This window comes from Rattus norvegicus, chromosome X (assembly GCF_036323735.1).
Source record: "Rattus norvegicus strain BN/NHsdMcwi chromosome X, GRCr8, whole genome shotgun sequence".
NCBI classification, from domain to species: Eukaryota; Metazoa; Chordata; class Mammalia; order Rodentia; family Muridae; genus Rattus; species Rattus norvegicus.
This window is the reverse complement of record NC_086039.1, coordinates 25,893,611-25,920,549: the sequence shown is the minus strand read 5'-3', so window position 1 is coordinate 25,920,549 and position 26,939 is coordinate 25,893,611. Positions and strand designations below refer to the sequence as shown.

The following is a 26,939-nucleotide window of genomic DNA, read 5'->3' as shown; positions in this document are numbered from 1 at the left end:
GAAGCTTTGGGGTTCTGGTTGGTTGATATTTTTGTTCTTCCTATGGAGTTAAAATCCCCCTCATCTCCTTCAGTCCATTCCCTAACGCCTCCATTGTGGGCCCTGTTTTCAGTCCAATGGTTGACTGAGAGCATCTGACTCTCTATTTCTCAGTCTCTGTGAGATGTAGAAGGGTCTTGTCAGCATGCATTTTCTGCCATCCACAATACTGTCTGGGATTAGTGACATTGTATGTGATGGGTCCTCGGATGGTGCTGTCTCTAGATGACCTTTCCCTCAGCTATGGATATTCTGTTTTCAGTTTGCTCTGATGAGTTTAGGCCTGGTTTAGTATATTTCTCCTTTCCGTGCCCCCAAATCTCTCTTTTATAATCATAATATTTACAATTTACCAATTCATGCTCATGTATTTTAAACATTTTTTAATTATCTAGATTTCATCACTTAAAATATTACCTTGACTCGTCAAAGAAACATTAATTTTGAGTCATTTCATGACTGCTTATAACTTTGTTTAGTTTAGGAATACATATATATATATATATATATATATGTGTGTGTGTGTGTGTGTGTGTGTGTGTGTGTGGGTGTGTATGGGTGTATATATATATATGTGTGTGTGTGTGTGTGTTTGTGTATGTGTGTGGGTGTGTATGGGTGTATATATATATATATATATATATATATATGTATATATATATATATATATATAAATGTGTGTGTGTGTATGTATTTTCATTTTGCCCTAATATACCCTTGTGTCTATGTGTGAAATGGATGTAATGGAATGTCTTATTCATGATATATTTGAGAACACTGACACCTCAATGTATACAAGTGTGTGTAAATCAGACTAATCACTAGTGGAAGATACAGGTACACTGATAGTTGAACAAGTGAACCTAAAACATTGTCAAGGGATAGTGTTTTGATGTAACAATGGAGACTATCTGAGAAGATGTGACCTTGTTCCTGTGTTGTCCTGTCCCCTACTCCAATGGGCATTAAAATAGGTACAGGGTGTTCCAAATTGCAGAGGTCTGGTTATAAAAAGAAAAGAGCCTATTCAAGAGATGGTATGCTGGACCCTTCCAATTGGGGAATATGGAAAGTGTCCCTAATAGTCAGTTCCCTGGAGCCAAGAATAATTCTTAGTCAGATCTTTCCGTGGATTCCCAATTTTGGAGGCACGATCACAACCTTGATGGGAGATATTTGTTAATTCTACTGAAGTTGGTGGTTTTTGACACTTTCTTCTCTCTCTGCCTGGTTCTCAATTCTTTCAATGTTCTTTATATTTTGTGTTTTACTAGGGGTTTTAGTGCAATACATCCCCTGCAGTTATAAACTAATGAGGGAAAAGAGTTCCATCTCTTTTTCATTCACTATTTCCCTTGGAAATATTCTTGTGCTAGAAATTTTACCCCAATGTTAGATATGTTACCTTGTCTACAAGACACTAAATGTTCTACTTCATCCCATAAACACACATACAAGAAAGTTCTTTTGCAGAGCTCTGTATTTAAAACAAGAATGGACACTCCATGCAGAGACCTACACTTTCTGTAAAATACAAAAAAAAACTCCACTGTTTTTCTGCACCAATGAGACAGAGCTGCCATTTCACACAGCCTAATGACTGTCTGTGTTCATGTCTCAGAGATCCCAGTCAAGGAAAGTAAGGAAATTATGGGCTGATAGAAAATTACAAATGGCTCATTTACAGAAGAATGTTCCGTGAATGTGCACTGCCCATGAATTTGCAATTGTTATAAAATATTAAATGAATTTAGGAAGAGGAAAAGCATACTATCCAATATAAGGTAACTGAATGGACTAAACATTAAAAGCAGAAGTGGTGTAAAATTCGGTGCATTAGAGGGAGACTACATAAATTGTGACCCATGTATCCAAGGAGAATTCTAGTATTCCTTTCATCCCATTGATTGGAACTCTGTGAATCTGTTCAGATAAACTCTGCCTTTTTTATTATTTTTATTTTTGAAACGTGTCATTTTCTCTTTCAGTGTTAATATACAACTCAAAATTTCTAATGCACAGCTTCAGACCCTTTGTGTCTTATAGTTTTGGGGACTATTGCTTTTGCTCATGCTCAGAACACCTACTATTTTCTGTCTGTCAGTGATCATCACATAATTATTACTTTCAAACCAAGACAGGAGTCACCCACATTTTCTCTCCCTCTCTCGGACCTGCATCTCTCACCTCTGCTTTTATTCTCTCTTCCACTATCACTTTACGTTTTGCCTTTCTTCAGGGTTTTCTTTGATGCTCATACTTTAAACATTCCCACAATGAATTATAGAGCACCTTTGGATAAAAAACTCTCAGGATTTACCTACAACAGAAAAATGGTTACTCTGACAGATTTCCATTCCTGCACAGAATTCAAATGACTAAAACCTATCCTATCTTGAGTTTTATGTGTCAAGATTTTTCTTATTTGTCACGCCCACCTCTTCCAGCAAGGAAGACGCAACACCGTCAGATCCTTGTCAACAGCTTTTATTGCAGGACACCTTCATTGCTGATACAGGGACCTCAAGCAGCAAGAGCACTCGCCTTATATAGACAGCAGGCTGAGGCTATGCTAATTGTCCTTCAGTGATTGGCGGAGCACGAATCACCTCATTAGCATGGTACTGCTCCCTCATTAGCATATTACTGGCCAATTGATGCCAGGTGCAAAGCCTGTACATGTGCAATACCGTTGTTCACCACAGGAGGGCGCCCTATATCTTCCCCTTTTTTGTTTAATAAAATGACTGGTCTAGATCTGGGTGTCAATCTTGTCATTGCTCCTGTCTTAGGTCGTTCTCATCCACACTTGGCCTTACCCATCATAGAGTTACCCTATCACCACCGGGCCCCATGTCTTAGGTTGGTCCGAGCTCGAGGAAAGTTGCCTGTCTCTGGATACAATGACTCCACATGACAGTGACAAAAATGATCTAGGGTGAACTCTTAATCTTTTAAAGAAGCCAGCCATATGTTGAGAGAAGCACCCTTTTTTAATGGCGGTCATAGCCTGGTAAACAACCACTTTGTGTCTGGCATGTTCTCTTTTTAAATGGCCAATAAGCCAGAGACCTACTCCGCATCCCAGGAGGACAATAGCTCCCCAGGCAAACATGCCCGTCCACTCCTTAAAAAGAGAGAAAGCATTGGTAATCCATGAGGTCAAATCTTCAACTGTGATGGGGTCCAACCTAGTGCTGTTGAGGATAGCAATCTGCATCAGCAATTGTCTTGATAGTTGCTCTGTTTTCATGGACCAGTTTCCTTTCAGATAATTTGAGATTTCTTTGCTCTGTTGAGAATGCTGAGAAAAGTTATCTCGCAAAGGAATAATGCATAAACTCTAAAGGCGTAAATGCAGGACAGCTGCGTCATATGACACAGTGCTTCAATTTGTTCTTGAACCAAATCTATCCTTTGATTAGCTAATAGAAGGCCAGATGCCAAATGGGTACATTGCTCACATTAGAGCTTATATTATATTGAATATTGAAATGTGGCTCTACGCAACCTAATGCAGGGCAGGGAAGAGTTCTTAAATAGTAAAACATAAGGTATGCGACAGAGAAAAGTTAATGGTGGCATACCGTTGGGGCATTTCTCCATCTGGTACTATACAGGGAACATCACAAAAATAGGAGGTAGAGAAAAAGGTTGGCAAAACAGTAGAATTGCTATGAACTGGCATGGGTACTGGCCAGGATCTGGCAATAGCCCACAATATGAGTGAATCAACCTGGATTGCCATTCCCAGTAATAATAGGGTTCGTAGTCTCATCTTCAGGAAGAACAGAAGGCAATCTTCGAGTCAAGCGCTCAGGTACCCAAATTGGATTTTCTTGATTCTGCAGAAAAACACAAACAGCTCCCCTAGATCTCAAAATCATGGGATCTGGGCCACGCCATTCATCGGTTAAGACATCCTTCCACTTTACTTCTGCATTAGTCATAGGTGTAGTAGCAGCATGGTGATCCGCGACAGAGCGGCCATGTGCATCCAAAATTAAGAAATTTAGAGTAAAAAGAGCCAAAGAAAGTTGTTCTTTTGGTGTTCGGCCACTGGCAATTCCCTCTTTTTGTTTTTGTATAAGCTCTTTTAAGGTACGATACACTCTTTCCACAATTGCTTGACCCTGAGGATTGTATGGTAATTGGTAGTATGACCAACCTGCATTGTCTGGCAAAATGCCTGAAAGGACTTTGCTGTGTAGGCAGGTCTGTTGTCTGTCTTGAGACTATCAGGCTTTCCCCAGGCTGCCTATGCCTCTAAGCAATGACTAATGGCATTACGAGCCTTTTCACCAGTCATCAGAGTAGCGTGTACAATACCAGAACAGGTATCAACAGAAACATGAGCATATTTTAAATTTCCAAATTGAGATATGTGTGTGACATCCATCTGCCAAAGTTTTAGTGGGATCAGACCACGAGGGTTAATCCCCTTATGAGGAGAGTGGTGAAACTGAACACAATTCTGGCAGTGTAACACCACATCACGAGCTGTAGCTCTAGAGATGTTAAATTTTTGTAGAAGAGTAAAGGCAGGAACATGAAACTTTTGATGAAATTCTCTAGCGAGATCAACCGGAGCAGCATGAAAAATAAACTCTCTACGAGTACTAGCATCCACCAGGGTGTTATTACTGGTCATGGTACCAGGCAAATTAGTATGTGCTCGAATATGTTGTATAAAAAATTATTTTTCTGGCCCAAATCAATTTTTGTAATTCTAAAAGAATTTGACATACAGTACTACTCGACCGAATTGGCCCTGCAATTTCAAGTGAGCACACAGCATTAACTACATAAGCAGAGTCAGAAATTAAATTAAAAGAATCATGAAATCTTTTAAAAACTTCCAATACAATTTTACATTCTGTAATTTGGGGGATGCCTGGACTGTACTGAACAAATACTGGCTCTTGAGAATCAACCATATAGGCACCTACACCTGTTTTGGAGCCATCTGTATAAATATCTAACGCTCCCGACAAAGGCTCTGAGGCAGTGACCTTTGGAAAAATTACTGGATGTTCAGTAAAAAATTGTAGCAAAGGATCCTTAGGATAATGACTGTCAAACTCTCCATCAAAACTGCAGCGTAATATGGCACAATCATCTATCAAGGCATACAATGTTTCTATTTGAGCTGTTGTATATGGTATAATAATTTTCCTGGGTAAAATACCAAATTGCTGAATACAAGATTTAACGCCTAACACAGCAAGCTCTGCAACAGCAGAAGGGTAATATTCAAGGGTCTTATTAGGAGAAATATGGGGATAAATCCAAAGAAGCGGTCCCTGTTGCCATAGCACTCCTGTAGGCTGACGAAAGGTTCTTAGTATACACAAAAGGAGATCCTCCTTTTCCTTGTACCTTCTTAGCATTGCCTTTTCTAGTCTTTCTTCTACTTTCCTCAAGGATAATCATGCTTCCTTGGTTAAAGTATGGGGTGAAGTAAGCTGAGAATCCCCTTTCAGGATCTCAAAGAGTGGTTGTAAATCTACATTGGGCATTTTAATATAGGGTTGAATCCAATTTATGCTTCCTAGTAATTTTTGAAAGTCATTTAATGTTTTTAAATGATCCCTTCATAATTATATTTTCTGAGGTGAAATACTATGAGGAGTGATTTTAGTTCCTAAATATTCCCCTATTTGTCCCATTTGAACCTTTTCATGTGCTATGAACAACTGATTGTTTTCAAGCATCTTAACCACTTTTGCATAGGCTGCTTCTAGGGTGCTACAATCTTTAGCGGAAAGCAGAATATCGTCCATAAAGTGTAATACTCTTAATCTTGGGAATTGTTCACGTACAGGCTGTAAGGCTTGTCCTACATAAAGCTGACACATAGTAGGTCTATTAGCCATACCTTGAGATAAGACCACCCACTGATAGCGCTTATCAGGCTCTTCATTATTCATAGAGGGCAAAGTAAATGCATATCACACGCTATCTTGTGGAGCAAGAGGGATGGAAAAAACAATCTTTAATATCAATAATAATAATAGGCCAATCAGCAGGGATGCTGGAGAGTAATGGCAAACCTCTCTGTATGGGACCCATTGTTTGCATCTGAGAATTGATAGCTCATAAATCCTGCAATAATCGCCATTTTCCTGACTTTTTCTTAATAACAAATATGGGTGTATTCCATGGTGATCTGGTTGGTTTAATATGTCCTAATTGCAATTGTTCAAATACTAATTCGGCAGCAGCAATTAATTTTTCAGAGGATAGAGGCCATTGAGGAACCATACAGGGTCCTCTGTTTTTCACATAATGGGTAGTCCTCCTCCCCCAATGGCCCCTAGGAAAAACCCAGACCCGTCCTGTCTTGTTTTTGTTTTGACAGTACTGGGTCAACTCGTCCTTGTAAGTTTTTTCCCAGACCTTTTCTAGGCACATAGCCCATTTTTGTCATCATATCCTTAACTTGTGGGGAGTAATCATTAGTCAGAATCATGTCTAGATTTATCAAAACATCTCTGCCCCACAGTGTCACTGGAATGTCCACAACATAGGGAGTAATCGTTCCTGATCTTCCTTCTGCATCCTTCCATATCAATTCTTTGGAGCTTATTAAAGGAGCCATTTCATACCCTAGACCACATAGGGCCTGAGATGATGTTTGCGTAGGCCACCTAGGTGGCCAGTCATGAGCAGAGATAATACTACAATCTGTTCCAGTGTCCAATACGCCAAGGAATGATCGTCCCTCTACAGTCAATGTTAACATTGGACGATCACCCAGTTCCAATGAGATAAAGGCAAATCAGGAGCCTGTAGATCCTAAGCCCCTGTCCCCTTTGATTCTATTTTCAGCAGGAAAGCGCTTATGCAAGCTAGGCAGAAGCAGCATTTGAGCGATTCTGTCTCCACGGGAAATTGCAGTAATTCCCTGGGGGGAGGCTACTAGGACTTTTACTGTGCCCAAATAATAATGGTCAATTACTCCGGGCACAATCTGTAAACCCTTCAGGGCAGAGGAGCAGCATCCCAACAATAGCCCAATTGTATCTTTAGGGAGGGGTCCTCTAAAATCTGTGTCTACAGGCTGCACTCCCATTTGGGGGGTTAATACGATTCTGGTGGTGGAGTGAAGGTCCAGTCCTGCTGAGCCTTTAGTGGCTCTCCTCGGTCCTTCGGGTGGCGAAGGAAAGGCCAAGGCCTCTGATTGTCCTGTCCCTTTCTGTCGCTCTGCAGAGCCCCATATATTTGAGGGCCCTGGGGACGTGGGCCCCGTTGTCCATTTTTTGGCCATGCACCACCATATCCTGTCGCTAAGGGTCGGCCATCCAAGTCCTTCATAGATCTGCACTCACTTTCCCAGTGGCTTCCCTTCTTACCTCGTGGACATAGTCCAGGCTGCTTAGGTCTATCACTAATTCTCCCCTTATTCCTTTCTGGACACTGTCTTCGATAATGCCCTTTACTGCCACATTTGAAACAGGTATCTGTGATGGCATCTTTCCCTAACTGCACTACAGCTGCTGCTAGACAGCATTAGTCAATGGTCCTCCCATTTCCCTGTAGACTTTTAACCAAATTTCTAAACCTTTATGTTTGTATGGTGTTATAGCACTCCTACATTCTTTTGTACATTGCTCATACACTAGCTGCTTAATAAGAGGCATGGTTGTATCAGGGTCTCTGAAGATTTTGGTAGCAGCCTCTACCATGCGGGCGACAAAGTCTGAAAACGGCTCTGTGGGCCCTTGCAGAACCTTGGTAAGGTTCCCAGGGACCGTGCCCCTATTAGGCAGTGCTTTCCATGCCTTGATGGCTGTTTCATTAATTTGGCTATAAACTTGTTCTGGATAACCAGTCTGGTCCAGAGCAAATCTCCCTAGACCCAATAGCATGTCAGCATCCCAATGTCTCTGAGGGTCTACTCCTGAGGCCAGATTAATGGCGGCCTGAGTATTAGCATGTTCAAAAAGATAAGATTTCCAATCTAAGTATTGACCTGAGGAGAGGCAGTCTTTAGCCAGACTACCCAATCCCCAGGGGTGAGGCAATACCTAGCAATAGCCTCAACTTGAGCCACAACAAAAGCTGCACTGACCCATAGGTTCTGACTGATTCTGCCAATTGCTTCATAGTCTTAAAGTCAACGGGTTCATGATATCGATGCCCGTTAGCATCCAGAAACACTGGAAAACTTAATCCCATCTCTTTCCACACCTCTGGGCAAAAGGAAGTAGCCCCTGCTGGCTTCACCATGCTTTTATGTTGAAGGTTATATGGAGGTGCTGTTGGTATAACTGCTTTCTTGCCTAATCTCTCCCTCTCACACTGAGCAGCCTCTTCCTCAAGATCAGCCTCGTCATCCTCACTAAACTCTGAATCATCTCACATTCCTAAGGTCAAGGTTTTTAAAGAAGAATACATCTTATTTGTTTCCTGGTTCTGATTATCCTCTTTTTTCTATCTCTGCCTTCAATCTGTTCCTTTTATCTCCTTTTCTTTTCTTTTTTTCTTTCGAGACCTTTTCTCCCTTCGATATACTTTCTTGTTGCTCTGCAAGGACCCTCTGACCTGTCTTAACAGCTTCCTCACATCGTTTATCCTCCAAGCAGGCAGGGACCATTCGCCAAAGAGGTTTTGATCCTGGCTTAAGCTTGCCCTCTGTGGCTTCTCTATCCCACACAAAGAAAAAAAAGAAACAAAATTACAAGCCCTATCCACAAATGATCAATTGGAAACAACATTGCGGTAGTTCCCAAACCTTTCCGCCTCTATACCAAGGCTTTCAACTTCACTAATATTTCAGCCTCTATTCCAAGGCTTTCAACTTCACTAACCTCTCGGCCTCTATACCAAGGCTTTCAACTTCACTAACCTCTCGGCCTCTATACCAAGGCTTTCAACTTCGCTAACCTCTCGGCCTCTATACCAAGGCTTTCAACTTCTCTGCTTACTGTCCCGCGCTACGTCTCGCCAGCAGGAACGACGCGGCACACACAGGATCCTACTGCAGAAAAGCTTTAATGCGTCTTGAGAGGGAGAGCATAAGCTTACAATGCGGAGAAGGAGAGTGAGGAATAACCGTCCCTTATATAGGAAACTATCCTCGCCTAGGACGTGTCACTCTCTGACTGGTCGCTGCCAATTATGCCAGATGACGTACCAAAACGTACGTGTCCCTTTGAGTAGGGAAGTTACCAGGCGCCTGCGTATTGCCCTTTTTACTAGGTGCGTTCTGCCGGATGCCAGTGCCATCTTGTAATGGAGTATGTGAGGACAGCTCCTCACATATGTGAGGACAGCTCCTTGGACAGCTCCTCACATCTCCCCCTTTTCTGTTTTTTTAAGCAAACAGGACACCCAGATATAGGAGGGCGAAAACAGAGGTCATATCCTCGTACAAAGATGGCGAACCTGTACAAGAGAGATACCCTTAGGCTGTTGTTGGGACCCAGGGCACTCCCGACCCGTCGCACTGCCATTTTTCGAGGGAGGGAAAACTGGGGCAGAAACCCTCATGTAATATGACATGCCTTCCAGGGAGCGTATTTGGTAGAACTTCCCTGTGTGATGCTAAGCTCGTCACCCCTCATGGGCTGCTCAACCCGGACACTCTAATCCTGTGCAATGAACCGAGGTTCTAGGAGTGCAAGAGCTGTCCAGCCGGCAACCTGTTGCTTGAGCATGGTCAACCAGATATCGGCTGACGCTCCTTGTTCAAGGGCTACAAGCGCCTGGGCGATCACTACTTTGTCCTTTCTTGTTTGAGATCTCAATTTGCAAAGCAACCAGAGGAGTAACACTAAACCACAGCAGAGGATCACTCCAAAAAGTCCCACTCCCACCCATTCCTTGAAATAAGAGACTGCTGAGGTGATCCAGGACGACAATCCCTCCGTCAAGGACAGGTCCAGTCGGGTAGAATTTACTTGAATGATGATCGCTCTCAGCTCTCGAAGTGTCTGTTCAAACTCCGAGGTCCAATTCTGTAACAGATGCTGTGAAAGACTCTTAGACAGATTAGCAGCTCGGGTAAATTTGTCATATTATATGGAGGTGACACAAAGGCCTGGGAGTTTTTGCTCACAGCCAAGCTGGGCCAGTTGCCATAGAATGTCTAATTGCTCTCGGACCAGATCTAAACGTTGGTTTACAAGCATAAGGCCTCCCTATGTCTGAGTATTGGCCGAGGCCTGTCTGTCCCGAGCCACAGAGATGGTGGCCGATAAATCATTGATAGTTTGGGTTGTCTGTACTGAATTTGACAAGGCCAATGCCGAGGCAGTAACTGAGGCAGCGACTGCTGTCGTAGCAATAATGACAGCAATAATTGCAGAAGTACCAAAATCTCTTTTTCCTCTAAATAAGGTCATGGTTCCCGGGGTATCAACAGGGATCGGGATAAAGCGAGGCATGCGGGTAACTACTGCGATATTTTATATGAGTAGCTGTCCAGACAGAGGCAGCAGGTTTGATGTTCCCCTTCCAGAAAAATGACAACCATCCCTTTTCGCCCTTTCCTCCAAATAGCATCGCCATGGGCGTAAGATCAGTGCAGCTACCATTAACGCAATGTAAGGCCACCACCATAGAGAACTGTGGCGTTAGCCACAATGTCCTCCTCACCAGTTCCCCATGTGGCCTCCTTAACCAAGCAGAAGATTGATTACATAACATAATGCAAGGGAGATCAAAAGATGTTTTGTTGAATATGCCAAAACAAAGGCTGCCCTTAAGGGGAATAGTCCTATTTTCTTAGTCGTTCAACCTGTGTCCTTAGGTAAATAGGCCAACCCTAAATCCCTGTTAGTGGTACATCACCGGCATCGGGAGTGGAAAGGTTGACATTATTCCCCATCGTAGCTCGTCCTGCACCGTTGCTGGCATCCATGGAAGAAGAGTGAGGAGGTGCAGGAGTCCCAGTCCCTTCTTGATCACTTGCTGTGATGCTCCGAGTAAGTCGTCCTGGGATCCATATGGGATTTTCATTGTCCTGTGGAAAAACACAGACAGCTCCCCTGGATCTTATTAAAACAGGATCCGGGCCTTTCCATTCATTTGTCAATACATCCTTCCATTTGACTAATTCTTTTGTCCTCTTGGGCTCTGAGCAATGTCGCTCAGCCGCTGTTTGTCCAGCTTCATCAAGATTTAAAAAATTTAAGGTAAAAAGGGCCAGAGCAGTGGCCACTCGGGGTGTTGGGAGGAGTTCTATCATAATTCCCCCTCTTTGTTTTATTAAATATTATTTGAGCGTCCGATGAGCACGCTCTATGATTCCCTGTCCTTGAGGGTTGTAGGGCAGGCCCATCAGGTGGGTAACCTGCATCTGAGCACAAAACTGACGGAATTTTTGAGATGTGTAGGCGGGGCCATTGTCAGTTTTTACACATTTTGGCTTTCCCCAAGCACTCCATGCTTAAAGGCAGTGCTGAATGTAATGTGTTGTTTTTTCTCCTGTAAGTGGGGTGGCATGTAGAATGCCAGAACATGTGTCTATAGATACATGCACATACTGTAGAATTATGAGTAACATCCATTTGCCAGATTTGCAATGGCTGTATTCCTCTCGGGTTGACCCCAATGTGAGGAACTGGGAGGAACTGGCAGCACTGTTGGCACTGGGTGACTATATCACGTGCCTCTTTTCTAGTTATAGAGAAGCAGCGGCGCAAAGTTTCTGAGGTGACATGGAAATTGCCATGAAAGGCTTTAGCAGCCTCTAAAGGAGAGGCCAGGGCCACAGCTATCATTTTTGTGGCTTTGTCAGCCAAGGCCCATGCTGGGAAGGGCTGCCTTAGCAATCATCTGCCAATCAGCTAGTGTCAATGCTGTCATGGCCAACCTGTCGAGTTGTGTTAGAGTAAAGTTGGCCGTGACTCCATACTTTCTAACTGATTCCACTAATTCCTTAATCTGATTATATTCAACAGGGGCATGGACCCGTCCTCCCTCCGAAGTCTCAAAGATAGGAAATGTCATACTCAGCTTTCTTCTCACCCTCTCGGGGACTAGTGAGAAGGCGCGTGAGCGTGTCTCATATGGAGGGGGCACCGTTGGTGGCGGCCGCGCTAGAAGGCTTCTATTACTTCCCCTACATTCATCGGGGTAATATCTTTCCTCCTCATATTTAGCTGCTTCCTCATCTAGCTCAGCCTCCTCCTCTGAGTCTAAGGTTTTATTTTTAGAGCTTTCAGAACTGTCGAGGTTCAGCGCTTCTAGCTCTTTCACAGGGTATAGGCTGGCTCTCCCTCCTGGTTTATGTGTAGAGAAGGAAGTGCTGGAATCTGAAAATTTCAACGCTCCCTTGTCTGCGGACTTACCGGGAGGGCACTTTTTCTTTCTTAGGACGTCTTTTTTCTTGCGCGCGCCCAACCTCTCACTACGTTCAGTTTCTGACAGACTTTCCCGGACTACCTCAAGAGTGGCCTGTCCTTCTACTACTGCTGCCTTACACGTTTCATCCTTTAAACAATTCTTAACCAGCTTCCATATAGCTTTGGTCCCTAGGCGCAGATCCTCTTCCGCCAATTTTCTGTCAAGGACTTTTCCAAGTTTGTTCCATGAGGCAATTGTAAACGAGCCTGAACAGGCAAACCAAGGCGCCACCCTCTCCACCTCCCTCACAAAGTTTTTAAGTGTTCCTCCTCCAATTTTGATGTTCCTCTGCTTTAACACTGTTTCCAAGGCCGTGACCACAGACTGTGAGGATCCCATGATGGGCCAGGAACGCCGGCAGCTTATCTACGTCTGTCTGACAAGGCGTGAGGTGAAAGGGTAGAGACGGACACTTGCTGCTCTCTTATGTACGGGAGTCTTACACGCGCCTCCCTGGACGGTGCCGCTTATCTACGTCGGCCTTATCGCGTCCTTGTTCCTCAACAGTCAAAATCGAAGGTAAAAGGGAGCTGCGCGAAGCTCACTTATATACGAGAGACTGAGACGTGCCTTCAGCTGCTGTGATCATCCTTTTAACAGCGAAAACAGTGAAAACAGAACATAAAGAGTAGGGTGGCTCCCAGGACAAATACTATAGCCTCAACAAATCCTTCCCAAGGCGGTGACAACCCCAGACCAAAGTCCAAGAGAGGGCTGCCTCTCCGAACGTATCTACCTGCAGTTCTGAATCCTCCTTCTCACCAAGGGATCTCCGAAGGTGCTGACGATGGCGAGGTCTTTCCCGGGTTTTCGGCACCAGATGTCCCGCGCTACGTCTCGCCAGCAGGAACAACGCGGCACACACAGGATCCTACTGCAGAAAAGCTTTAATGCGTCTTGAGAGGGAGAGCATAAGCTTACAATGCGGAGACGGAGAGTGAGGAATAACCGTCCCTTATATAGGAAACTATCCTCGCCTAGGACGTGTCACTCTCTGACTGGTCGCTGCCAATTATGCCAGATGACGTACCAAAACATATGTGTCCCTTTGAGTAGGGAAGTTACCAGGTGCCTGCGTATTGCCCTTTTTACTAGGTGCGTTCTGCCGGATGCCGGTGCCATCTTGTAATGGAGTATGTGAGGACAGCTCCTCACATATGTGAGGACAGCTCCTTGGACAGCTCCTCACATCTGTGAGGACAGCTCCTCGGACAGCTCCTCACAGCTTACCTCCAGAGAACTTTATTCATCGTCTCTGCTTACCTCCAGAGAAACTTATCTTCCATTATCCGGGAATTTAACGACGTCGCCGTCCTGAAACTGAAGACTTCTGGATCCACGAGAATATTCTCGGGTCCCCGTATGGGCCACCAGTTGTCGCGCCCACCTCGTCCGGCAAGGAAGACGCAACACCGTTGGATCCTCGTTAACAGCTTTTATTGTAGGACCACCTTCATTTTGCTGATACGGGGACCTCAAGCAGCAAGAGTGCTTGCCTTATATAGACAGCAGGCTGAGGCTATGGTAATTGTCCTTCAGGGATTGGCGGAGCACGAATCACCTCATTAGCATGGTACTGCTCCCTCATTAGCATATTACCGGCCAACTGATGCCAGATGCAAAGCCTGCGCATACGCAATACCGTTGTTCACCACAGGAGGGCGCCCTACACTTATTAATACAATGATACGCTGAGTTTTGGGAAAAGACATTAAATATCAGGATTCGTGCCGCGTAAATATACCCACAGCACAACACACTCAGAGAAGCTGACCCTGCTGAAAAATGTGAACAGCATACTAAGGAACACAGTCATGACTGTGTTAAAGGTTCTACAAAGTAGGCTTATGCATTGCAACTTCCTGGATGTTGATCCTTTTTATGAAGCAGTGTAAATGTTTAGCCACCTGAGAAGGCAGTCATTAGCCATATCTGCATCTACTCTTATGAACTTTTGATGACTAAATGGAAAATGTATAGAAAATGTCAGTTTTAAACATCAGTGTCCTACAACCATGGAAGGAAGGATATCATAAGATAATACATCTAAACGGATGTGCCACAGCCATATCTTCTGAAAACTTTGAGAGTTGTGAAGCCAGTAATACTGTTTGACTCATTTTGAGCAAAGCTGATGTGAATATTCAAATCACTGTTGTTCAATCTCTCATTTTTGGGTTTTGGTGCCTCATTGTTGCATTCTTGAGGACATTCTGTATTATCATTCATTTTGTGTGTTTTACTGAGAGTATTATGTTGGCATATTTCTAGAAAAAAGCTAAAATTAACTTTATCTGACACTATTTGTGAAGTCTTCCATATGTATTCCCTTGAGATCATTATGATTAGATGCAGATACTATTCCAGGTATCTTCTTGGGATATCTGACTCAGAGCAAACACAAACAGTGCAATTGGTATAGGATTAACAGAGATAATTTACAATCTCCGAAAGGCCATAGCATGAATTTACAGATTCAAGGCCTCACTTGACAACACATTTGGAGATCCCTAAAAGCATAATTTGAAATTACAGGGTCATACAGTACAGACTCCCTAGAAAAATAGAAGCCAGTGCATAAGGGATATTGACAAAAATAAATATTTCCTATTTATAGTGCAGATTAAGGAACATATAATGAAAGAAATTAGATGTCACTATTTACTATTCATAAAAATACTATTTCAGATACTTTGTGTTTTTCTTGGGGCTTTAAAACTGGAAATACCACTGGCCTAAAATGAAGCTGTCATATAACACATTTGTTTCCTTTGGAAAAGGTAGTCTTTGGTGTCTTTAAATTGGAGAAATCATAATGATAATAAAAATAAAAAGGTGTTCTGATTGTACTTTCCAGCTGTGGCTCATTTAATAACCCTGGACATATAATGAAAAATCAAACACATAATCTCAAATACTTGAATATTCATCATTCTGTCTTTGGTCTCTGAAACCTGTATAAATAAACAATCTGGTTGCCAGTCAGTCATAGCTGCAAATCAGACTAATTGCGAGTCTATCAGAGACATGTGATTCCCTGGACCATAAGGTCCTGACACTTTCCCTTGCCTTGCTGGCTCTTTGTTTCCTCTGCTGAATCAGAATATCAGTTCCCTCCACCAACTCTCTAGTTTCAAGAGAGTGATTCATTACTTCTTTGGGAGCACTTGTTCTCTCTTTGGTATTGAGTGGAACACTGGCATAATTTGGAACACAGCAGAATTTAGTCTAATACTCTAACCCTCCAAGGTTTTCCATATACATGAATCGTGCACAAATCCTACCAAGTGCTCCCAACAGGGAACACTTTACTGCACCACAACAGAGATGTCTTTCAACAGAGGACTGGATACAGAAAATGTGGTACATCTCCACAATGCTTTACTACTCAGCTATTAAAAACAAACCTTCATGAAACTCTTAGGTAAATGGATGGAACCAGAAAATATCATCCTATGTGAAGTACCACAATAACAAAACACAAGCAACAATAACAACAAAGAAAACCCACCCATCCTACGCACATACTGATAAGTGGATATTAGCCCCAAAACTCAAATTACCCAATATACAATCCTCAGACCACATGAAACACAAGAAAAACGACCACCAAAGTGTGGATGCTTCAGTCCATCTTATAAGGGGGTAGAACAATATTCATAGGAGGAGATATGGAGATAGAGTTTGTAGCAGAGACTGAAGCAATGGCCATGCAGAGCCTGCCCCACCATGGGATCCAGCCCATATCCGTACAGCCACCGAACACAAATGATATTGTATTGCTACTGATACCAGAAGTGCATTATGATAGGAGCTTGATATAGCTGTTCCTGAGAGGCTCTGCCAGACTATAACAATTACAGAGGAGAATGCTAGCAGCCAACCATTGAACTGAGAACAGGGTTCACATTGGAAGAGATAGAGAAAGGAACGAAAGAGCTGAAGGTTGTTGCAACATCAAACAAACAAAAATACCAACCAACCAGAGTACCCATGGACTAAAGCACCACCACCAAAAGTTCACACATGGACAGGTCCATGGCTCCAGCAGCATATCTAGCAGAGATTGTCCTTGTTGAGCACTGGTATGATGAGAAGCCCATGGTCATGCTGGATTCCCCAGTGTAGTGGAATTTCATGGCGGGGAAGAGGGAAAGGATGGATACTTGAGGGTCACATACTTAGAAGCATGATGGGATAAGGGGGTCAATGTATGGGAAAACCTGAAAGGAGCTGACATTTGAAGGATAAATTAATAATTATTCAGTTTAAAGCCAATAAGTTTAAAAAAAGAAAGCGCTACAAAGAATGTCATGAATTATCTGAAAGGCTGATTATTTATGCTTTCTTTCTTTCATAAAGTTATTTTACCAGTATTAAGTTGATAGATTTCTTAAGAGATTTTTTATATTACAATGCCCACAGTGTCTTATGGTAATTTGAGTGACAAATGATCTATGCTCCATGCAAAGAAGAAAAATTAATCAGTGAAGAATAAATTAAAGTGTGTGCTTTTTATTTAAAATAAATTTTGAAATGCTTGCATTATTGGATTTTTCTTTTATATACTTTTTCATAATTATTATCCTTGATCAGACCTCTAATGTTCAAATGTTCTTTGATTGTTTATAATGTTCTTATACTTTTTCTAATTTTCTAAGTATATAATAAATGTTAATTTCTAGGATAACAGTAATCTTCATATACTAAGGTAATCAAAGTTATAACATATTTATCATCCTTATGTACATTCTGATAAAAAAATAGAAAAATTCATATGGAAGCAAGAACATAACAGAGACTAAAAGATATCCTAAGCATAAATAGCATCCCCAGATAATTTACTATACCAGATTTCATGTTCTAGCACACATCTCTGTTGTTAAAACCAAATGGTACCAACACAAACATAGACACACAGGTGAGTGTAGTAGAATAAGGAACTCAGATTAATTCTAAAGAACTCCAGAGGCTACCCCACGGAGAGCTCGTAGGTAGCACCCCACAAGCAAACTTGAACCTCGGGACCACAGGTAAGACAGACCTTCCTGCTCCAAGCGACCTGCCTGGTGAACTCAGGACACACGGAGGCAAAATTCCTCTAGGACCGGGCACTTCCGGTTTTTAGCGGGAGTCCCCAATCCATGGGTCCCTGACCGCAGCAGCTCACTGTTCCCTAACCCTGTGGGAGAGAGACCTCACCACCTGGACAGGTGGGCACTCCTGAGACTCCAGAGCAGAAGAGACCACCAAAACTGCCCACCTCTGCCCACATCCCTGGCCCAAGAGGAAACTATATATGGCCTCTGGGTTCCCTTGGATAAGGGCACAGCAGCAGCGGGTCCCCTGCTTCTGAGACACCGCCGGAACTTGAAGGGACCGACCAGATAAACAGTTCTCTGGACGCAAATCCCGTGGGAGGGAAAGCTAAACCTTCAGAGAGGCAGACTTGCCTGGGAAAACAGAAGAGACTGCACTCTGCCCACATTACTGATTCCAGAGGAAAACACCAAACGCCATCTGGAACCCTGGTGCACAGAAGCTCCCGGAAAGGGCGGCGCAGAACTTCCTGGTTGCTATCCCAGCGAAACAGCTCGTAGGCAGCACCCCACGAGCAAACTTGAGCATTGGGACCACAGGTAAGACCAACATTTCTGCTGCAAGTGACCTGCCTGGTGAACTCCAGACACAGGCCCACAGGAACAGCTGAAGACCTGTAGATAGGAAAAACTACATGCCTGAAAGCAGAACACTCTGTCCCCATAACTGGCTGAAAGAAAACAGGAAAACAGGTCTATAGCACTCCTGACAAACAGGCTTATAGGACAGTCTAGCCACTGTCAGAAATAGCAGACAAAGTAACACTAGAGATAATCTGATGGCGAGAGGCAAGCGCAGGAACCCAAGCAACAGAAAACAAGACTACATGGCACCATCGGAGCCCAATTCTCCCATCAAAACAAACATGGGATAACCAAACACACCAGAAAAGCAAGATCTAGTTTCAAAATCATATTTGATCATGATGCTGGAGGACTTGAAGAAAGACGTGAAGAACTCCCTTAGAGAAATACAGGAAAACATTAAAAACAAGTAGAAGCCTACAGAGAGGAATCGCAAAAATCCCTGAAAAAATTCCAGGAAAACACAATCAAACAGTTGAAGGAATTGAAAATAGAAATAGAAGCAATCAAGAAAGAACACATGGAAACAACCCTGGATATAGAAAACAAAAGAAGAGACAAGGAGCCGAGGATACAAGCTTCACCAACAGAATACAAGAGATAGAAGAGAGAATCTGAGGAGCAGGATATTCCATAGAAATCATCGACTAAACTGTCAAAGATAATGTAAAGCAGAAAAAGCTACTGGTCCAAATCATACAGAAAATCCAGTACTCAATGAGGAGATCAAACATAAGGATAATAGGTATAGAAGAGAGTGAAGACTCCCAGCCCAAAGGACCAGTAAATATCTTCAACAAAATCAAAGAAGAAAACTTCCCTAACCTAAAGAAAGAGATACCCATAAGCATACAAGAAGCCTACAGGACTCCAAATAGATTGGACAAGAAAAGAAACTCCTCCCATCACATAATAGTCAAAACAACAAATGCAGAAAATAAAGTAAGAATATTAAAAGCAGTAAGGGAAAAAGGTCAAGTAACATATAAAGGGAGACCTATCAGAATCACACCAGACTTCTCGCCAGAAACTATGAAGGCCAGAAGATCCTGGACTGATGTCATACAGACCCTAAGAGAACACAAATGCCAGCCCAGGTTACTGTATCCAGCAAAACTCTCAATTAACATAGATGGGAAAACCAAGATATTCCATGACAAAACCAAATTTACACAATATCTTTCTACAAATCCAGCACTACAAAGGATAATAAATGGTAAAGCCCAACATAAGGAGGCAAGCTATACCCTAGAAGAAGCAAGAAACTAATCGTCTTGGCAACAAAACAAAGAGAATGAAAGCACACAAACATAACCTCACATCCAAATATGAATATAACGGGAAGCAATAATCACTATTCCTTAATATCTCTCAATATCAATGGCCTCAACTCCCCAATAAAAAGACATAGATTAACAAACTGGATACGCAACGAGGACCCTGCATTCTGCTGCCTACAGGAAACACACCTCGGAGACAAAGACAGACACTACCTCAGAGTGAAAGGCTGGAAAACAAATTTCCAAGCAAATGGTCAGAAGAAGCAAGCTGGAGTAGCCATTCTAATATCAAATAAAATCAATTTCCAACTAAAAGTCATCAAAAAAGATAAGGAAGGACACTTCATATTCATCAAAGGAAAAATCCACCAAGATGAACTCTCAATCCTAAATAACTATGCCCCAAATACAAGGGCACCTACATACGTAAAAGAAACCTTACTAAAGCTCAAAACACACATTGCACCTCACAAAATAATAGTGGGAGATTTCAACACCCCACTCTCATCAATGGACAGATCATGGAAACAGAAATTAAACAGTGATGTCGACAGACTAAGAGAAGTCATGAGCCAAATGGACTTAACGGATATTTATAGAACATTCTATCCTAAAGCAAAAGGATATACCTTCTTCTCAGCTCCTCATGGTACTTTCTCCAAAGTTAACCATATAATTGGTCAAAAAACGGGACTCAACAGGTACAGAAAGATAGAAATAATCCCATGCGTGATATCGGACCACCACGGCCTAAAACTGGTCTTCAATAACAATAAGGGAAGAATGCCCATATATACGTGGAAATTGAACAATGCTCTACTCGATGATAACCTGGTCAAGGAAGAAATAAAAAAAGAAATTAAAAACTTTTTAGAATTTAATGAAAATGAAGATACAACATACCCAAACTTATGGGACACAATGAAAGCTGTGCTAAGAGGAAAACTCATAGCGCTGAGTGCCTGCAGAAAGAAACAGGAAAGAGCATATGTCAGCAGCTTGACAGCACACCTAAAAGCTCTAGAACAAAAAGAAGCAAATACATCCAGGAGGAGTAGAAGGCAGGAAATAATCAAACTCAGAGCTGAAATCAACCAAGTAGAAACGAAAAGGACCATAGAAAGAATCAACAGAACCAAAAGTTGGTTCTTTGAGAAAATCAACAAGATAGATAAACCCTTAGCCAGACTAACGAGAGGACCCAGAGAGTGCGTCCAAATTAACAAAATCAGAAATGAAAAGGGAGACATAAAACTACAGATTCAGAGGAAATTCAAAAAATCATCAGATCTTACTATAAAAACCTATATTCAACAAAACTTGAAAATCTTCAGGAAATGGACAATTTCCTAGACAGATACCAGGTATCGAAGTTAAATCAGGAACAGATAAACCAGTTAAACAACCCCATAACTCCTAAGGAAATAGAAGCAGTCATTAAAGGTCTCCCAACCAAAAAGAGCCCAGGTCCAGACGGGTTTAGTGCAGAATTCTATCAAATCTTCATAGAAGACCTCATACCAATATTATCCAAACTATTCCACAAAATTGAAAAAGATGGAGCACTACCGATTTCCTTCTACGAAGCCACAATTACTCTTATACCTAAACCACACAAAGACACAACAAAGAAAGAGAACTTCAGACGAATTTCCCTTATGAATATCGACGCAAAAATACTCAATAAAATTCTGGCAAACCGAATCCAAGAGCACATCAAAACAATCATCCACCATGATCAAGTAGGCTTCATCCCAGGCATGCAGGGATGGTTTAATATACGGAAAACCATCAACGTGATCCATTATATAAACAAACTGAAAGAACAGAACCACATGATCATTTCATTAGATGCTGAGAAAGCATTTGACAAAATTCAACACCCCTTCATGATAAAAGTCCTGGAAAGAATAGGAATTCAAGGCCCATACCTAAACATAGTAAAAGCCATATACAGCAAACCAGTTGCTAACATTAAACTAAATGGAGAGAAACTTGAAACAATCCCACTAAAATCAGGGACTAGACAAGGCTGCCCACTCTCTCCCTACTTATTCCATATAGTTCTTGAAGTTCTAGCCAGAGCAATCAGACAACAAAAGAAGGTCGAGGGGATACAGATCCGAAAAGAAGAAGTCAAAATATCACTATTAGCAGATGATATGATAGTATATTTAAGTGATCCCAAAAGTTCCACCAGAGAACTACTAAAGCTGATAAACAACTTCAGCAAAGTGGCTGAGTATAAAATTAACTCAAATAAATCAGTAGCCTTCCTCTACACAAAAGAGAAACAAGCCGAGAAAGAAATTAGGGAAACGACACCCTTCATAATAGACCCTAATAATATAAAGTACCTCGGTGTGACTTTAACCAAGCAAGTAAAAGATCTATACAATAAGAACTTCAAGACACTGAAGAAAGAAATTGAAGAAGACCTCAGAAGATGGAAAGATATCCCATGCTCATGGATTGGCAGGATTAATATAGTAAAAATGGCCATTTTACCAAAAGCGATCTACAGATTCAATGCAATCCCCATCAAAATACTGATCCCATTCTTAAAAGAGTTAGACAGAACAATTTGCAAATTCATCTGGAATAACAAAAAACCCAGGATAGCTAAAACTATCCTCAACAATAAAAGGACTTCAGGGGGAATCACTATCCCTGAACTCAAGCAGTATTACAGAACAATAGTGATAAAAACTGCATGGTATTGGTACAGAGACAGACAGATAGACCAATGGAATAGAATTAAGACCCAGAAATGAACCCACACACCTATGGTCATTGGTTTTTGACAAAGGAGCCAAAACCATCCAATGGAAAAAAGATAGCATTTTCAGCAAATGGTGCTGGTTCAACTGGAGGTCAACATGTAGAAAAATGAAGATTGATCCATGCTTATCACCCTGTACAAAGCATAAGTCCAAGTGGATCAAGGACCTCCAAATCAAACCAGACACACTCAAACTAATAGAAGAAAAACTAGGGAAGCATCTGGAACACATGGGCACTGGAAAAAATTTCCTGAACAAAACACCAATGGCTTATGCTCTAAGATCAAGAATCGACAAATTGGGTCTCATAAAACTGCAAAGCTTCTGTAAGGCAAAGGACACTCTGGTTAGGGCAAAACGGCAACCAACAGATTGGGAAAAGATCTTTACCAATCCTACAACAGATAGAGAGAGGCCTTATATCCAAAATATACAAAGAACTCAAGAAGTTAGACCGCAGGGAGACAAATAACCCTATCAAAAAATGGGGTTCAGAGCTAAACAAAGAATTCACAGCTGAGGAATGCCGAATGGCTGAGAAACACCTAAAGAAATGTTCAACATCTTTAGTCATAAGGGAAATGCAAATCAAAACAACCCTGAGATTTCACCTCACACCAGTGAGAATGGCTAAGATCAAAAACTCAGGTGACAGCAGATGCTGGCGAGGATGTGGAGAAAGAGGAATACTCCTCCCTTGTTGGTGGGATTGCAGACTGGTAAAACCATTCTGGAAATCAGTCTGGAGGTTCCTCAGAAAATTGGACATTGAACTGCCTGAGGATCCCGCTATACCTCTCTTGGGCATATACCCAAAAGATGCCCCAACATATAAAAAAGAAACGTGCTCCACTATGTTCATCGCAGCCTTATTTATAATAGCCAGAAGCTGGAAAGAACCCAGATGCCCTTCAACAGAGGAATGGGTACAGAAAATGTGGTACATCTACACAATGGAATATTACTCAGCGATCAAAAACAACGGCTTTATGAAATTCGTAGGCAAATGGTTGGAAATGGAAAATATCATCATGAGTGAGCTAACCCAATCACAGAAAGACATACATGGTATGCACTCATTGATAAGTGGCTATTAGCCCAAATGCTTGAATTATCCTAGATGCCTAGAAGAAATGAAACTCAAGACAGATGATCAAAATGTGAATGCTTCACTCCTTCTCTAAAAGGGGAACAAGAATACCCTTCTCAGGGAAGAGAGAGGCAAAGATTAAAACAGAGACTGAAGGAACACCCATTCAAAGCCTGCCCCACATGTGGCCCATACATATACAGCCACCCAATTAGACAAGATGGATGAAGCAAAGAAGTGCAGGCCGACAGGAGCTGGATGTAGATCTCTCCTGAGAGACATAGCCAGAATACAGCAAATACAGAGGCGAATGCCAGCAGTAAACCACTGAACTGAGAATAGGACCCCCGTTGAAGGAATCAGAGAAAGAACTGGAAGAGCTTGAAGGGGCTCGAGACCCCATATGTACAACAATGCCAAGCAACCAGAGCTTCCAGGGACTAAGCCACTACCTAAAGACTATACATGGACTGACCCTGAACTCTGACCTCATAGGTAGCAATGAATATCCTAGTAAGAGCACCAGTGGAAGGGGAATCCCTGGGTCCTGCTAAGACTGAACCCCCAGTGAACTAGACTGTTGGGGGGAGGGCGGCAATGGGGGGAGGGTTGGGAGTGGAACACCCATAAGGAAGGGGAGGGGGGAGGTGGATGTTTGCCCGGAAACCAAAGAATTATTATTAAGTATTAAATAAATTTAAAAAAGAGGTAAAAAAATAAATAAATAAAAAAGAGAAGGAAATGAAAAAAATAAAATAAAATAAAGTAAATGTAAGATAATTAAACCTGGTTAGGAAAAAAAAAAAAAAACTCCAGACATCTGACTTTTGGTGAATAGGCCAAAGAAGATCTATATAAGTTATTTTATATTAAAAATATAAAAGGTTATTTTTTAGTCAAAGTTGATAATGGCTCAGCAATAATCCTCTAGATACACTATATGTTGCAGCACAATGAAGTTAATTTTCATGAAGTGCAATACTGTATAAAAATTAGATACAGAACGCATGTATTCATTGTTCCTCATCCTTTACATACATACTGTAGTTTTGATTATATAATGAATCATCTCTACACCTCACATATGGTAGGAAATAAGCATTCTAACATGAAGTTTTACACCAAACTAGTTTCAATGAGAAATTTATGTTTGCGTTCATGTTGATTTTATTTATGAAATATTAAACATATTGTTCTATAGGAATGCATACCCATTAGGATAATATCTACAGAATTATGACAGTATCTGCTTATTCAGCCTTGATATACTTTATATTCCCATTGTTCTATCATTTATGTTCATAATTTCTGGTATTAAATGAGTCAGATATGCCATGGTTTGACATTAATGGGCATACCGTGTGCATTGTTATTCTTGTGTCTCTTTCTTCTCAAGAATTATTCTGATATTAAAGTGCTCCTGTATGTATCATGTCATAATCATCTTCAATAAGTTGATCATTTCTCTGTTTGTAAAACGCAATGGGGTTTTTTGTAATTTTTTCTCTTTTTCAAAGAGATCTGCAAGAAGCATCACCTTAAATGATATTTCAAACTCTTATTTTAACATTAACTCTAAGTATTAAAATACATAGTCAAGAACCAGCAACATATCAATATTTGAAGGACACTGTGAAATTATTGTCCAAACATATTAAAATGGAGATGTCTGCCACAATAACAGATCTCAAGCTCTCTTATTTATACCTAACAAGTGTGTAGAATTCTGACACATGTATAGCTCATTGAAATACAACATGGAGATAACAGGGGCAAGGGATGTGTACTTCATAACTTTATACTATGACTCATTCAGTTTTTCACATTTGTGTTCCTGCTTGATTCTATAATTGTTCTGTCTCATCTTCAGATTTGCAGGGGTGAAGGAGTGGATATTCAGAGTTATTGGCTTCCTTTGAAGTGTATTATCTTCAGGGTTTGGAATAATTCTTGCAAGCAGCAAATACTGGCACCTCTGGGAATTCAACAATAAGGTTGTCCAGCTTGTTTACATTGGACTCTGGGAAGCTTATTACCACTGGGAATTTAAATTCTCTGGTACTGAGACCATAATTCTGGTACACAGCCCTGTCAACTTGACCTGGACAACTTCACCTGAATTTGTATGTGCACAGAATCTGATATTAATGGCAATGCTGATAAAACCTGCCACTGTGATTTTTAGCTCAGCAGACATTAGGGTCAGCATAATCAAAGCCTCAGTTCCTGAGATTCAGATAATGTGCTACAAGTGCTCTGTCTTAATTCTGATCATCAGTAGCCTTTGTACTGTTATTTCTGTGACCTGGAATCATGTAGTAGATCTCTATGGCAGAACCACCCTTGACTTTCCACCAAACGTTCCAGTTAAGAAAGAAGCCCTGATAAAGAAACACAGCACTTAAGTGTTCCTAATAATACTTCTGACAACTACCTTGTCACTCACTGGAGTGATTATATTCCTCTTTGAGATCAGGTCATTGAAAGTTCAGAGTAATCTGAATGCCCAGCATGGTTCTAAACAGGCTGATGACATGTCCATAAATGAGAGTGCTGTTGTTTGAAAAAAAGTGCTAGGAGACTCCCTGACAAAATTTCCTACACCTGCACAGTGCTATTGTAATCATGCAAATATTCAGAATAAAATATCACATTGCTTTTCAGGGTAGGTCTGAAGCTTTTATCTTCTTCTTCATGGTGATGGTGCTGCCTTCCTTAAAGTTATTCACATCCTAAACTCTGCATTCCAAGATGATGTGTTCAGGCATAAATCATAGAACCAAACCTAGGTTAGAGGTTTGTTTTTAAATAAAAACACCACACAGGAATTTAAGCATTCATCAGATTGGGGGCAATTATCACTTAGTATGTCTTGTATGCAGAGCAGTACTACCAGTCTGTTAGTACTGCTGACATTTCTGCTTTCTTTAATAAAGGAAGACAAACACTTGGCTGAGTATTTTTACTTCTCGCAATCCTCCCACCATATGGCACTCTCTGAAATGCCCAATCATTTCCATATGTTGTGATGAAGTAAAATGTTCCCTGTGGGGAAACCGGGTAGGATTTGGGCACAATTCATGTGTATGGAAGCCCTTTTAAAGTTAGATTATTAGACTAAATTCTGCTATGTTCCAAATAATGCCCGGGATCCACTCAGTATCAAAGAGTGAACAAGTGCTCCCACAGAAGTAATGAATCCCTCCCTTGAATCTAGAGAGATGGTGGAGGGAACTGATGTTCTAATTCAGCAATGGAAAGAAAGCCAGCAAAACAAGAGAAATTGTCAGGACCTTATGGTCAAGGAATTTCAAGTCTCTGATTGACTAGCAATTACTCTGTTTCTGCAGCTCTAACTGACTGGCAACCAGATTGATTATTTATACAGGTTTCCAAGAACAAAGACAGACTAATGAGTATTCAACAAGTAGAGATCATGTGTTTGATTTTTCATTATATGTCCAGGGTTATGAATTAAGCCACAATTGGAAAGTAGAATCAGAACACATTTTATTTTTATTATCATTCTGATGTTTCCAATTTAAAGACACTAAAGGTTTTCTTTTCCACAACAAATATTTTATATGACAGCGTCATTTTAGACCAGTGGTATTTCTAGTTTTAAAGCACCATGAAAAACAGAAATTATCTGAAAGAGTATTTTTATGAAAAGGAAATAGTAGCATCTAATTTCTTTTATTATATAATT

At 41.4% G+C, this 26,939-nt stretch overlaps 1 pseudogene; it reads left to right on the top strand.

Annotated features, from left to right (window-relative positions):
* Window positions 1-7,680: 7,680 nt before the first annotated feature.
* Window positions 7,681-25,794, top strand: LOC100362115 (rCG64250-like; annotated as a pseudogene).
* The last annotated feature ends 1,145 nt before the right edge of the window (window positions 25,795-26,939 follow it).